This window comes from Chinchilla lanigera, unplaced genomic scaffold (assembly GCF_000276665.1).
Source record: "Chinchilla lanigera isolate Chin_1 unplaced genomic scaffold, ChiLan1.0 scaffold00027, whole genome shotgun sequence".
NCBI classification, from domain to species: domain Eukaryota; kingdom Metazoa; phylum Chordata; class Mammalia; order Rodentia; family Chinchillidae; genus Chinchilla; species Chinchilla lanigera.
The window spans coordinates 10,436,303-10,449,782 of NW_004955428.1; positions in this window are offsets into that span (position 1 = coordinate 10,436,303).

Genomic DNA, 13,480 nt, shown 5'->3' on the forward strand with positions numbered 1-13,480 from the left:
CAAGGTCATGAGCTCAATCCCTGGTACCGCAAAAAAAACCAAAAAGTATACCACCCAAAACTTTAATAAATGAACAGTAAGAAAACATGTCTGATATTTTATGAAGATACTATCTTTATTATAGGGTAAAATAATCACATTTGTTCTCTGATCCATCAATAAGCACAGTTTTCATCTCTCCGGTCTGTTTACATAAAGATATCTTTAAAATGAAATAAGAAACAAAAGTGAAGCTAGTGGAAATAACACAAAGTGAGAATTATTTTCCAAGCAATACATTTCCAGGTTTTCACCTTGCTCTCACCTAAAATAAAAGGTATGTGAAAGTACATGTAATCAGCGTTTCTGCCTCTTGTATCCAAGTTGTTTTTCCACAATAACCATTTCCCTCTCAATTATTCAGAATGTACTGTTTTGTTAAAGTCTTTAGGACACAAAAAAGAGACAAGATTAGGGAATATATGTCTGTAAATTGTTGAAAAAATTATAATTCTCCTTCACTGTCACTAACAACCGCTTGTATGCTTGATTATTAATTTATATCATGTATAATGGGCAAATTTACTGAGGTTGTGCAATACAGCAGTCTGTGTTCTAAGCATTTATATAACTTTAATTAATCCTTTAAAATACCCTGACAATTGCCATTATTTACTCATTATTACAATGAAGAAACTGAAGAAGAAAGATTCAGTGATCTGCCCCAGACTTCAAAAGTAGTTTGTGCCAGAGCATCTACTGGAATTCAATCAGCCTCCACTTCCTGGAATTTAAATTGCTCTTCACACAGTCCTATCATTTGTAAATAATGATATAGATGGCATGCAATTATGTTACTTAGATTACATTGGAAATGAATAAAATGATTTAGTAATTTTATCTTAAAGTAAAAACTGTTGGACATAATCAGGTATACTCAATGAACACAGTTCTAGTAAACTTTTTTATGTTCTTCTCTTCTTTAAAAATGCACAATATACTGGAATTTTTCCTATGTAACAATATAAAATTGTTGTCAGTATATATAAGAATAATGACACTGTATAAAATTCCAACTATAGACATTAAATCACTATATACGTGGAATAAGACAATTTCTCTCAGAGAAGAGAAATGAGGTCTTTCTCAAAGAATTTCTGTTGTGTCCAAAGTAGGATGCTTTGTCCTTACAAAGAGATTTGCACATAGTCAAAAGCAAATGACTGTGGGAATAGAGGTTTGTTTCCTCCATCATCATTTCAGTATATTTCTGCAAATTTTACCTTAGTTTTTATTAATTCTCTCCTATCCAACTTTTATCTCAAATAAATTATTGACTATTGTAAATAATGTACTGAAGGAGAGCTAGATCACATGAGCTAGATAATGTGAGACTTAATTAATAATAAACATACCCCATCTTTAAATTCTATAAAGCCACAAGCATTTAAATTATAACTGTGCTACAGAGCAGTAACATATCTGCCTATTAATTATATCCCATAAAAGCAATATACCTTCACTAATTAATTATACTTGAAGTAACAACTATAGCTTAATTAAATGAACCATTCCTAATAGTGAAACCTTGAAATAATTAGAATCTTCTGTCTAGAGGCAGTAACAATTATTGTCATTAAAAAGGAAATCAAACACAGCCACACTAAGCAAAATTGATTTACCAATGACATTGAACCTGAGATTACCTAGGGCAGATCTCAAAGCTTTTGGTGAGGAGCAATCTACAAAATATCTTGGACATTGTGGGCCATATGATCCCTGTCATAATTGCTTAAATGTGTCATTGTGGTGTATACTGACAGACAAGTTTAATAAAATGAAGCCATTTTATTTTACTAAATCTTTGTTTACTGAAACAGATCCTGGTCCTGAATTTATCATGGTTCATAATTTAATGACATTGAACACAGGATCAATTTGTTGAATCAAACTTTGTTACTTTTTTATATTTTCTTATAACGTAATTTAGGTTCCTATTACTATTCCACCTTTATAATTCAGTTTTGAATGCCATTATATTATGAAGTTTTATGATAAATTACACTACTCTTTATCTAGTACACATTTTCTTTTTTGTCTTATAGTTTAGTCTATTTTGAGTCATGAAATTTTGAGTTACAAGAGAGTTTTAGTCACTACGGAAGGTATATCAGTTAGCTATGTGTGTTTATTAAACACATAATGACCACACTGAAATTGTACCTTATGACTTCACCAAAGCAAAAATAAGGAAAAGAGTGAGCACATAAGTAATAGTGTCTGAATTATCTCCTTAACGTATACTCCTGTGTTATTTTTATTCCTTTAAGGAAGAGATTTTAGAAGTACATAGGTTTTAAGGAATTTTCTGATATGTGATGGTTTTAGCAAGCACTATTTGTTTGCTTTCATTCCACGTCCAGTGTGTGTCGGTGAAAATTTACCATACTGTGCTCCCTTTTTCATTTTCTGGTATCCCAGTTAATAATTTTCACTCAAGGTGAATAGCTTTTGACAATAATGAAATTAAGATCAAACTAGAATTTTGTGACAATCTCCGTTTGCCACAGCCGCACATCCTCCCTCTTGTATCATTTCCATTTCATTTATTCTCTTACTATTTCCATTTGAATATGCTTTTCATAACACATTTAATAAGCGAAAATTCTCCACATCTCACGTGCAGTCACCCCTTTGAAGTTTGTCACATGAACTTTAGACACTTTGGATACTCCAGGCTCTGAGCTTTGTCTCCTCAACACGGCCACAGGTCTGTTTGTATTTATGCTGTTTCCTTGTAATAGTCTGGTAAATGTCATACAAAAGGGGGGGAGTGAATGTAATTTATCTTGTGTATTTATTTCTTCTTAGTTACAAATCCCCTCAAGCTTTGTATGGCTTAGTCATCTTCCAAGGCCTTCAAGCAGTTATCTAATATATTTTGCTGAGTTTTTATAGCCATCTGTAGAATGTGGACTTGTTCACTGCATACCACTCCATGACCCTGAACCTGAAATGTTCTAATATGAGTTTAAATGGATGGTTGTTATAGTTTATGTTGCATTTCTTGTGTTTCTAATGAGAGTTTTTAGATTTTCTATTTTGTAATAATTCCTGAATTAAAGACTCATTCATTTCATTCTTGTCCCATCCATAACTCTAAAGAAATTGTTCTTTCAATGACAATCAATAACTTTTACATAGGCACTATTCACGTTTCCCAAAGTTTCAGTAGTATTTCAAAAAGGTGACAACTTCCTCCACTTCAAAACATATTCCACTGTTTCTTTAAAAAATATATTGCACTGCACTTTTTTGCCAACCCAGCTATTCATTCATTTATTGTCAGCCCAATGTGGACACCTTTATTTCTTCAATTCTTTTGGATCTCTTCCTCTTGTTCTTTCAACCCTTGCTTGGATGATTTAATGGCATCATTATTTGAAGGACTTTCCTCAGTTTTACCTTTACCACTGACTGTTTGCTAATGTTTAGATTAAAACCAGAGTCCTGTCATCACAGTCTTTTATTTACCTCATTTAAAACATCACCATATCTGATACATGTGTTATTTATTTTTCTAAAGCATATTTAAATGCATTTTGTCTGTCACTATTGGTAGTCTTCTTGTCTTAATTGGTTCTGGCTGTTAAAAAGAACAACAGACTATAGACTCAGTAAACTTATCTCCCAGTAGGTACAAATAAATAATTACCCATTTTGCCTACTGGATTATTTGTATCCTATGGGTTTTGTTCACAAAATTATTTAATTTCATTGGTTCACATATTATATCCTTCTTTTCTAGTTTAAAAACAAAAATACCTATGCAGTCCTTAATCAGCATTTGCCGTGCCTTCTTATCACAGTATTTGCTTAGCAGAAATCATGCTCTCATTCTTCATGAAAAAACAAAGAGAAAAACAACTCTCTGGGAATTAGATCTATGACATGAGTAAATGTTACTAACACAGGCCTTGTGCTTTTCATGTATGAATTATGAAAAGTAAAAAATATCAAGCCTCGAATAGATGTCATATAGAAAATAGTATGAGCTTTAGGAGTGGTTTTCATATAGGAATCATAACTTGAAGTTTGTCTTTCATAGCTTTTATGAGTCACAAAGATTTTCACAATAAATTACCTTTCAGGTATTGTTTCTTATATGTGTTGCCTGACCTCCAATTCCTTTTAACAGTACCTTTATTCTTCGTATTTTTAAATATATGTGTATTTTTATGTAATCTGGATTGACTGACAATGAGGGATCATTTATTACTTCATTAATTTTAAGGATATTTTCTTCATGCATGGATTCTGGGAAACAAAATTTAATAAGTTATTTTATTATAACATTTCTTTCAAAGAAGTCTCAGTTTGAGACAACAATCTTTTTTTAGTTCCTATATTTTTAATGTAATGTTGCTTTGATAACACTAAGCACAGATACAATTAAGTATGATAAAAACACATATTACTTTGTTAAATGATTAAATATAATAACATAGTTGGTCATTATTTGAAAGTGGCAATTGTACAGTTTTTAAAATCGTTAATAACTATTCTACTCTCTAGCATATAATTTGAAGAAAGGTACCCTTTCACAGATGATTTACTTATTCACAGAAATGATGTTATCTGAGCCAACTTCTTTTGTTTTAAAATTTAAACATTTGCTGTATTTTTTGCAAAAATGCTACAATATATTATGTATATTTTGTTTCTGTTACTATATATTAATACAAAATTTTCCTTGATAATTTGAGTTTCTTTTGGCTATGAATGTAATAATTCTAAATTTCAATATTGACTAGACTCTTGATAATGGAAAAACCTTTGAACACACAAAAATAAAATTTTTATTGCTTTTTAAATAGAACTTGACAGAGGATTAGAAAAAAGACAACACATCAAAAAGTTAGAGACAGAAAGAGCTTTTTTGTTGCTGATAAATTTAATGAAATCTTAGTTACTCGACTGGCAAGTCTCATTTCTTTGAGCATATCAGTGAAGACTGTCAGAAATCATCAAAATTCAACACAATAGAGTAAAAGCTAATAGCCTTTTTGTTATACCAAAACTAAAAGGATTGGTAAGACTCAAAACGAAATGCTATTACTGAAAATCTTTTGTCTAATGCTTTGTGTGGTGAGTGAAAATTGAACAAATACATACCCTTTTCATGGTGTTAAAATGAATTTTGACACTATTAAACAAATATTCTTTGTTCTTAAGACCCTCTCAATACTTTTTCTACATGTAGTACCACTAGAATATTATATGTGTGTGCTGCCCATAATAATCTGACTAAAACAACAAAATTTTTAATAGAGAATAAAATGAAATAGTCCATTAAATTATATTACGATGGAGTTCTTTGAGTAATTACTCTTTTTTTTTTTTTTTTTTTTTTTGGTTTTTCTCCGGTACCGGGAACCAAATTCACAACCTTTTGCTTGTCAGGCAGGCGCTTTTGCTGCTGAGCTAAATCCCCAGCCCCTGAGTAATTACTCTCTTAAAGAAATTTATTTTGCAGCTTTTGATGATTTCTAATGTATTTAATATTTATCTTATTCCAATTTCCATCAGTTCTTATATGAACAACCAAAACCATAAGAATTAAAATATTTGGTGGCAAGAAAATACATTGTTATATTTAGAGATGGAATCTATTAGAGAGATATAGCATGACCATACTTTTTATTTGATGATAACAAATACAAATATCTATATGATAAGGATATCATTACAAATTTTAGGAAATAGTAATATTGATGAGAATCACCATTTTAAAATTTTGCCTCTAGAATTACATTAGCTGAGCTTTATGTTTGAAAATAAGCAATCATGTTCATAGATTTAGTTATTCATTTAACATATATATTCTTTGAACAGTAAATGTAGCATGTATTTTTACAGATGTTTTGGTTACTCTATCCATAGTGTAATAGAAAGTAGAAAATGGAAAATGAAATGCAAAGACATGAATATATTGATTATTCTAAGTACAATGAGAGCTGAGTGTATCAGCCTCAGAGACAGTACTTAAAAGTAAGAAAGAGGGGCTGGGGATTTAGCTCAGCGGCAAAGCGCCTGCCTGGCAAGCGCAAGGTCGTGATTTCGGTTCCCGGTACCGGAGAAAAACCAAAAAAAAAAAAAAAAAAAAAAAAAAAAAACACATAACAGATGGAAAACCCTGGCATTATAATCTGTGAGGGTGCACTGTGAAATAATAGAATGCAGGATAATCTTTGTAGTCTTTTAAGGTACAGAATCCTGAATTTAAAGTAAAATAATTCAGACTGGTAATTTTGCTTTTACTTTCCATAGTTATTAAGCTTTTAGGAAGCTAACACATAGAAAATAAAAATTTGGAATATTTTGGCTTACCTTAATAATCTAGTCTACTAAAGAATTCTAAACAATGGTGGTGAACATCTGGATTTCCACTGAATTGAGGCTAAACCCTTGAAGATGATAATAATAATGTGAAAATTCTAGAAAGCAGTATCACTTAGAATAGTTAAAAATGGTAAAATAAAGGACAAAATGTGTTATGCAAATGCTATAAGCTATGCATCATTTAATGAGAGAAAAGCAGAAAATATGTTCCTACCTACGATTAATAAATCAAAAAATTGATGTTGCAATTCTATTGTAGGTTAACCTTTATATTATGCTAAATATAAGGAGGTAACACAACACTTAGTAGGACTCTAAAAATCATTTAATAAGAACATGCCTTTAAATGCATAGAGATGTAAAAATATGAATAAGTCCAATAAAATATTGTATCTCAATTCTTTAATGTATCTTATTATATTCTCACTTATTTCTTTTGTAGAATAAATAATCCTAACTAGATAGGTCAGTTATAAAATGGACAGCATAAGTGAAAGTAATTAAATGCTTGATTAAGATCATAAATTTATTAGACAAACCTATAGCTGGAGGCTATTTTCTTTCATTTTATCAAACTACCTTCTAAACAATGAATTAAAGGGCTTTGTTGTTCATTTATACATATTTCAAAGTAATCCCCAAAGAATGTTAACATAGAAAGGAGTTTAGTCTACATAGTGATATACTTTATTGGTGTTTGATTATTTTGGAAAAAAGCATTTAAAATTACATAACATCACTCAATTAGAATAATATAGGCTTAATGTATCTTTCAATCTGTTATTATTTTTATAAAGTGCTGTGCTAAGAATAATCACAAAAATATAAAATGTATTTAAAACAATTAAAGTATCACTTTATTTTTCAGAACAAAATTAAACCTCTAAATGTATAAAGAAATGTGGAAATACTTGAGCATTTGAATAGCATCCATGAAAATATAAATAACATAATTAAATTCTTCTGTTTTATCAAATGTGATCTAATTAAAAAGAAATGGAAGTATATTTCAGAACTGTCGGGTTAGAAATAAAAAGTTTCTGCTCCTTTGGAGCTGAAATGAAATATATAGAGAAAGAAGCATTGACAATCATTCATCAACATTTTAATACATAAATTAGCTTAAAAGTTCATGGAAGCAGATCATCTAAGTTTGACAGAAATAGAAAGCAAAACTACAAAGCTAACTTTCTTTTAGTAGTGCTTTAATACACAAACTTCAAAAAAGAGAAAATGGCCATATTTCTCTCCATTGGAAAAGAAAATGAAACATTTAAATGGCTCCTTTCAATTTACTATGTCAATTAAATTAATACTGGTCTTCACAATCATTTTCTTTCATTTTCTCTCCTAATCTTATTCCAAATGGCATTCTAAATTTTATTTAGCAGATGCTAAAAGCAATGTGTCATTTACTTTTAAAACTGAAGATACATATACATACATACATATCAGTGGGAGACAATAAAGCGCAATAAACAGAGGACTCATAAATGAGAATAATTAATACTTTCAGATTAAAGCAATTTATTGGATCCATAACAATAGAAAAGAGAAAAGGTAAAATGAGATCGTTCAAGTAAACAATACACACATCATTATCTCAGTAAATAATGAACATCAGCAAACAGACCGAAATATTCTTAAACATGAGCTAACATGTAATTTGTATAATTTTGTACAATTGATTGAAGTAAATTGAATTATTTTGATGTGAGGAAAAGCAGAAAGCAATGAAGGTATGTTTTAAATTACTTTTTAAATATTTGAAATTGTCAAAGCAATGCATTTATTGTATGCAACATGATGTTTTGAAGTATGTATACCTTGTACAGTGATTCAATCTAGATAATCAACAAATGTGTTACATGATGGGGCTATCATTTTTGTGGTGATCATGAACTCATACAATCTAAAAATTTTGGAAACAAATGTAGCTTAGTTGTGAAACACTTGCCAAATATGTGCAATGCCCTAGGTTAAGTCCTCAGCACCATTGATAATAACAATAAAAAATAATGTGTATGTTCTACATAAAAGAATAAATCTACAGTTATCAGAGGCTGGAGTGGTTAAGTGAGGGGGGAGATGTGGTTTTCATTAAAGGAAAGGTAACTGCAGTTAGATAGGAGAAATATATTTAAGAGAGATACTCTATGGCTAGGTGACTAAAGTTAATGATGGTATATTTATCTGTGAAGGTATTTTTTTTTTTTTCCCCCTCTGGTACCGGGGACCGAACTCACAACCTTGTGCTTGCCAGGGAGGCGCTTTTGCTGCTGAGCTAAATCCCCAGCCCCTGTGAAGGTATTTTTAATGCTTGAGGTTATTTATCCTTTCAAGATGATTCTACCATTTCCTCCAGTGAGCAAACTTAGCCTGCCACTGGCCCTTTAAACCCAGAGGTGCAAAAATTCTCTTTGTCACTAACTAAAAGTCGCTATGTTGTCCTCTCTCCTTCCTCTTCTTTCCCAGTTTCTTTTGTTCTCAAAATGCTCCCTGTATCAGCTTTATTTAATTGTACCATTAGTTTCTTTTTATAACTGCAATACATGAATCTTCTAGTTAGGAAAATTGATAGACTAAAAGTATTTTCTCTCCAGTTCCAAGCTAGAAAGTAAGTACTTTCTATTAATAATGTGAAGCAACTGAAATGACAGTTTGGTTTAGAGTAGCTCTGTATAACTACAGCTATTAGAAAATACAGTTTCATTTTTATGACAGTTTGCTCTCTACTGTCTGGGAGATTCACATTTTCCTTTCTTATGGAGAAGGTCAGAGTATGACAGATTAAAGAAGAATAAAATGTTTAAAGAAAGGATGCTCTAAATGATAATATTTTCGAAGTCTTCTATTTGAACATTCCTCACTTGAGGTCAATGATTTAGAAACAGAGTCAAAATCTTATTACTGAATGGATGCTCATAGTGATAATAATAAAATTTTAAATATTCCAGACAGTCACCAAAACTGGGTTTTGACAGAATGCCTGTAGTTCTTAGTAGCTTTGGCAATTCCTGTTCTCCATTTAATATTGGAATTTGAAAAAGAAAAAGAACAGCAAATGACTAGTTCTCTTGCTTCCAGAAGCAGATATAAGGGCATGGAAGTCTGCCAAAACTAAACACAACACAATGAACCCAGAAACATGAAACAGAAACTGGGAAAAGATAGTAATAATTGCTTAAAAAATAAACCTTAAAGTTGTCCATGTCATCCCAGAACTCTGTTGCGCTGAAGCAGTAACATCACAAATTTAAGTCCAGCCTGGGCAACTTAGCTAGAATATGCCTTAGAGTGAATGATAACCATGATGATAATGATTATAATAATAATAACTTTAAAAGGAAAGAATTTTTTAAAAAAGTATAGCTCATTTTTATTTCCCTGGATTCAGTTGTCAGTACTAATAACTAAATAAACTAAATAAATAAACAAAGTTCTTGTATTTCTGTATATATACCTAGAGGGATATGGAGAATCGTGAACCCAGTGTAGATCTGCAAACAAAATGCGATACAACAAGTTTAGTTCTTTTACACAAAAATGATTCAGGTATGGAAAAGTGAAATGCTTAAATGCCATTATCTCCTCACCAGGCTACCTATGTGAAAAAGACTAATATCCTCATCTCTGATTTCACAATAAGATATGCCAAAGCCTCTGACTATCTAAATATGCCTGGATTCAATTAAATAGAAAAGAAATGAAATAGTAGAGCAATCACCTTTGCAAAAGGTTAAAATTGCGCCTGTATGTCTAGTATCCTGAACCAGCATACAGACTGAAGTACAAAGCTTGGGCAGCTCTTGAATTTTCAGCTTTAAGCAATAATGAAAACACATCCACAATACATGCATATATAAATATGTTTAAAATTAACTATGAAAATTAGCCTATGCACACAAAATTAAACAAAATTAATATATTAATATTAATGTGGAAGTATTATCTCAACATGAGCAAGATTTTTATGTGCATGCTAAATCTATATATCTGGAATAAAGCGTAGTTTTAAATCATGCATACATTTTTAAGAAATATAGGTCAGGAAAATACCTTTTAGTTTTCCAAAATATAACTCTTTCAAATATAAAGGTTTCCTGAAAATGATTATTTAAGCATGAAAAATATTTCCAGAAAATGAAAATAGAATGAGAACAACACACTGTGATAGGTACTCCTCCTTAAACAAAAACTATGTTTTAAATATTTCTACTGATGACTTTAAAAAACAAATACATTTGTGTTATTCACAATCATCAGATGAATTGCTATTAGTACTCATTTAAAAAGTCATCAAGAGAAACACTGTTCAGGGCAATTTAGCTTTATTATTCAGATGTTCCTATTATTGATTATAATTGTTTCTTAATTATCTAAATGTTTATTGATGATCAGATAATATTTTCTTTTAACTTTCGTTTGTAGTTTACTCATTTTATTGTGCTGAGACTGAAAACATCACTACAAAAATGAAAATGAATTGCCATATGGACATACAAATATATATCATTTAATAGGTGAAACGCTTTCCTAATGTGCATTCCATTAGAATAAAGATACGCTCTCTTCTACATAATGTAGATTTAGTTAATAGTTGCTCCATTTCTGTAACACTGCACCCGTTTCTTCTGGATTTGTCTTCCTGAATTTTGATATAGCATTTACAATATGACAGAGATTGTGAAGAAGCATTCTGTGCAAGGGATTTTGTAGCACAGGTCAAGATAGTAGTAAATTCTCAGGGAAAATAATAGCGGATTGCTTGATATATGATGGTTCTAAAAGAGTGTAATGAACTGCCTAAGTCAAAAATTAAGTTGTTCAATGCTCTAATTTAAAAAATGTAAAAAATCAAGTAAAACTTTATACTGAAAACCATTTGTGGTGGGAAGGGTGGACTGGCAACTAAACTGGCTCTGAATTCTGCCTAGGGAATTGGTCACATTTCTTTGTTTTGTCCTTCATTTACTCTCTGTATTGGTCCATTGTTCTGCTTTCTGGTTGCAGTGAACTATGCGTTTTTGTTCTTCCATGCCTGTTTGCTTCTGCTTCTGGGCCAGGTGATCATGTACTGAATCCTCTAAAACTGTAAGCTAAAAAGATCTCTACTCCTCTATGTTTGGGCAGTCTCTATTATGTTCCAGCAACAGAAAAGATGACTAATACTTAAAACTGGTATTAGAGAAATGGAGTCAGGGAGGCTTCCACACAGATTTCAACTATAGGCCTGAGAGGTCAGGCTAGGAGTGCTTGAAAAGGCAGACCCTGAAGCTATTGTAAAGAAACTATAGATTCAGTGAAGATTCCAGGATGTTGGAGATGATGACAGAAATGTGCAACATTTGGTGAGAAAAGTCACAGGCCATGGGTAGAGCTGGCCCTAGTAAGAGACCTTGGGGGTTTAAACCATCAAAGCCATAGCGGTAGGACGGCACAAGCCTTCTAAAACACATCTTATCACCTTGTGTTCCATATGCTGGAAATGAACTACAGAAATTTTTTTTTTTTTTTTTTTGAGACTGAGTTTTACTCTGTAATTCAGTCTGGCCTTGAAATCCTGGTGATCTTTCTACCTCAGCCTCCTGAGCCCTGGGATTACAGTCATATAGCACCACACTGTCTTGGTTACTTTTCTGTCTTTGCTGGGACAAAACACTTTATGCCCAAAATTAACAAAGGAAAGGTTTATTTCACTTAGTTTGTGGAGGTTTCAGTCCATACTTGGCAGGTTACAAGGCAGAGTGGCACATGGCAGAGGGCTACAGCTCATGGCGGCAGAACACAGCAAAACAACAAGCACAAAAGGGAGGAATGACGGCAAGCAGCCTCTTCCTCTTCCTCTCCCTTACATATGCAAACTATCCACCCCAGGGCGGGTGTGGCTCTCACACCCATAATCAGTTAAACTCTAAAAGCCTGCCCCATGACCTCATGAGGCTTTGAGGGGAAAACCTAGACACAAACCATAACACACATGCAGAAGAATTTAAGGTTTTCTGTGCTGGGTTTTGGCATTGCTTTGGCCTCTTACTCCCATTGGAAATGATTGTTTACCCTGTATGTTTGCACTTTAGGATTATGTAACTTTTTTCTTTAATTTTTGCTGAAGTTCAATTATAAATTTGCCTTGAATCTGAGAATAACATTGACTGCCCAGGCCTGATGTGCGTGCAGGATCCAGCATTCACACACAAATGTGAGTGGGGAAACAAAGCAGGATTTTAAATACTGAGACATTCCCTTCCTATCACAACTAACTCACTCAATGAAATATTTAAAATTTCATTAACTAACAATATTGAGAATGTAAAAACAACACTATGATTTAATTTAAGATGTAATTTTCAGAACTGAAATTGACAGATCTGAAGTTTGTAATCTCATATATTTGGACAAAGAAAATATTCATAATCAACATCCATTCAAACCTTTAACCTCAAGTTGATATTTCTACTTACATCCCAACCCTACATCCATGAATAATTCCGTTATAACCAAAATCGTAGGCTCACTGTATCTGTTCTTCAATGTTATATAAAGGAAACTACATTTACTGAAATATTTTGTTCTTGACATCTTTCTTTCAAAATAATATTACAGATGCCCAAATATTTTTCACATGTACCGTTAGATTACTTGTTTCATTGTAAATTCTTAGTAGGAACACATATAATTTATTTATTCATTATTCTGTAGAGGGATAATTTTTTTTTATTTTGAGTTTCAACATATTAAGAATGAAACTACTCTGGTAAGTATTGAGGTCTTTATCTAGGCACAAGTCACTATTCTTGCACACATAATTTCAGAAACTTTTCATGGGTCAAAAAGCAACTATTTTAAACTTTACCAGTAATTAATCAACTGCTTGCCAGACTGTTTCTCCCGTTTTATGCTCTCAAGATACAAATGACTAGGAGATACTACATAGCGATCACGTTTTATAGTCAGTCTTTTAAAATTTTTCCTATGGAATTCTTCTGGCATGAAATGGTACATGATTGAAGTTTGCATTTTTAAATTTCTTATGAATAATGATGTTCAATATTCATTCCTATGCCCATTGCATAATTCCTTGTGTGAAATATTCAAG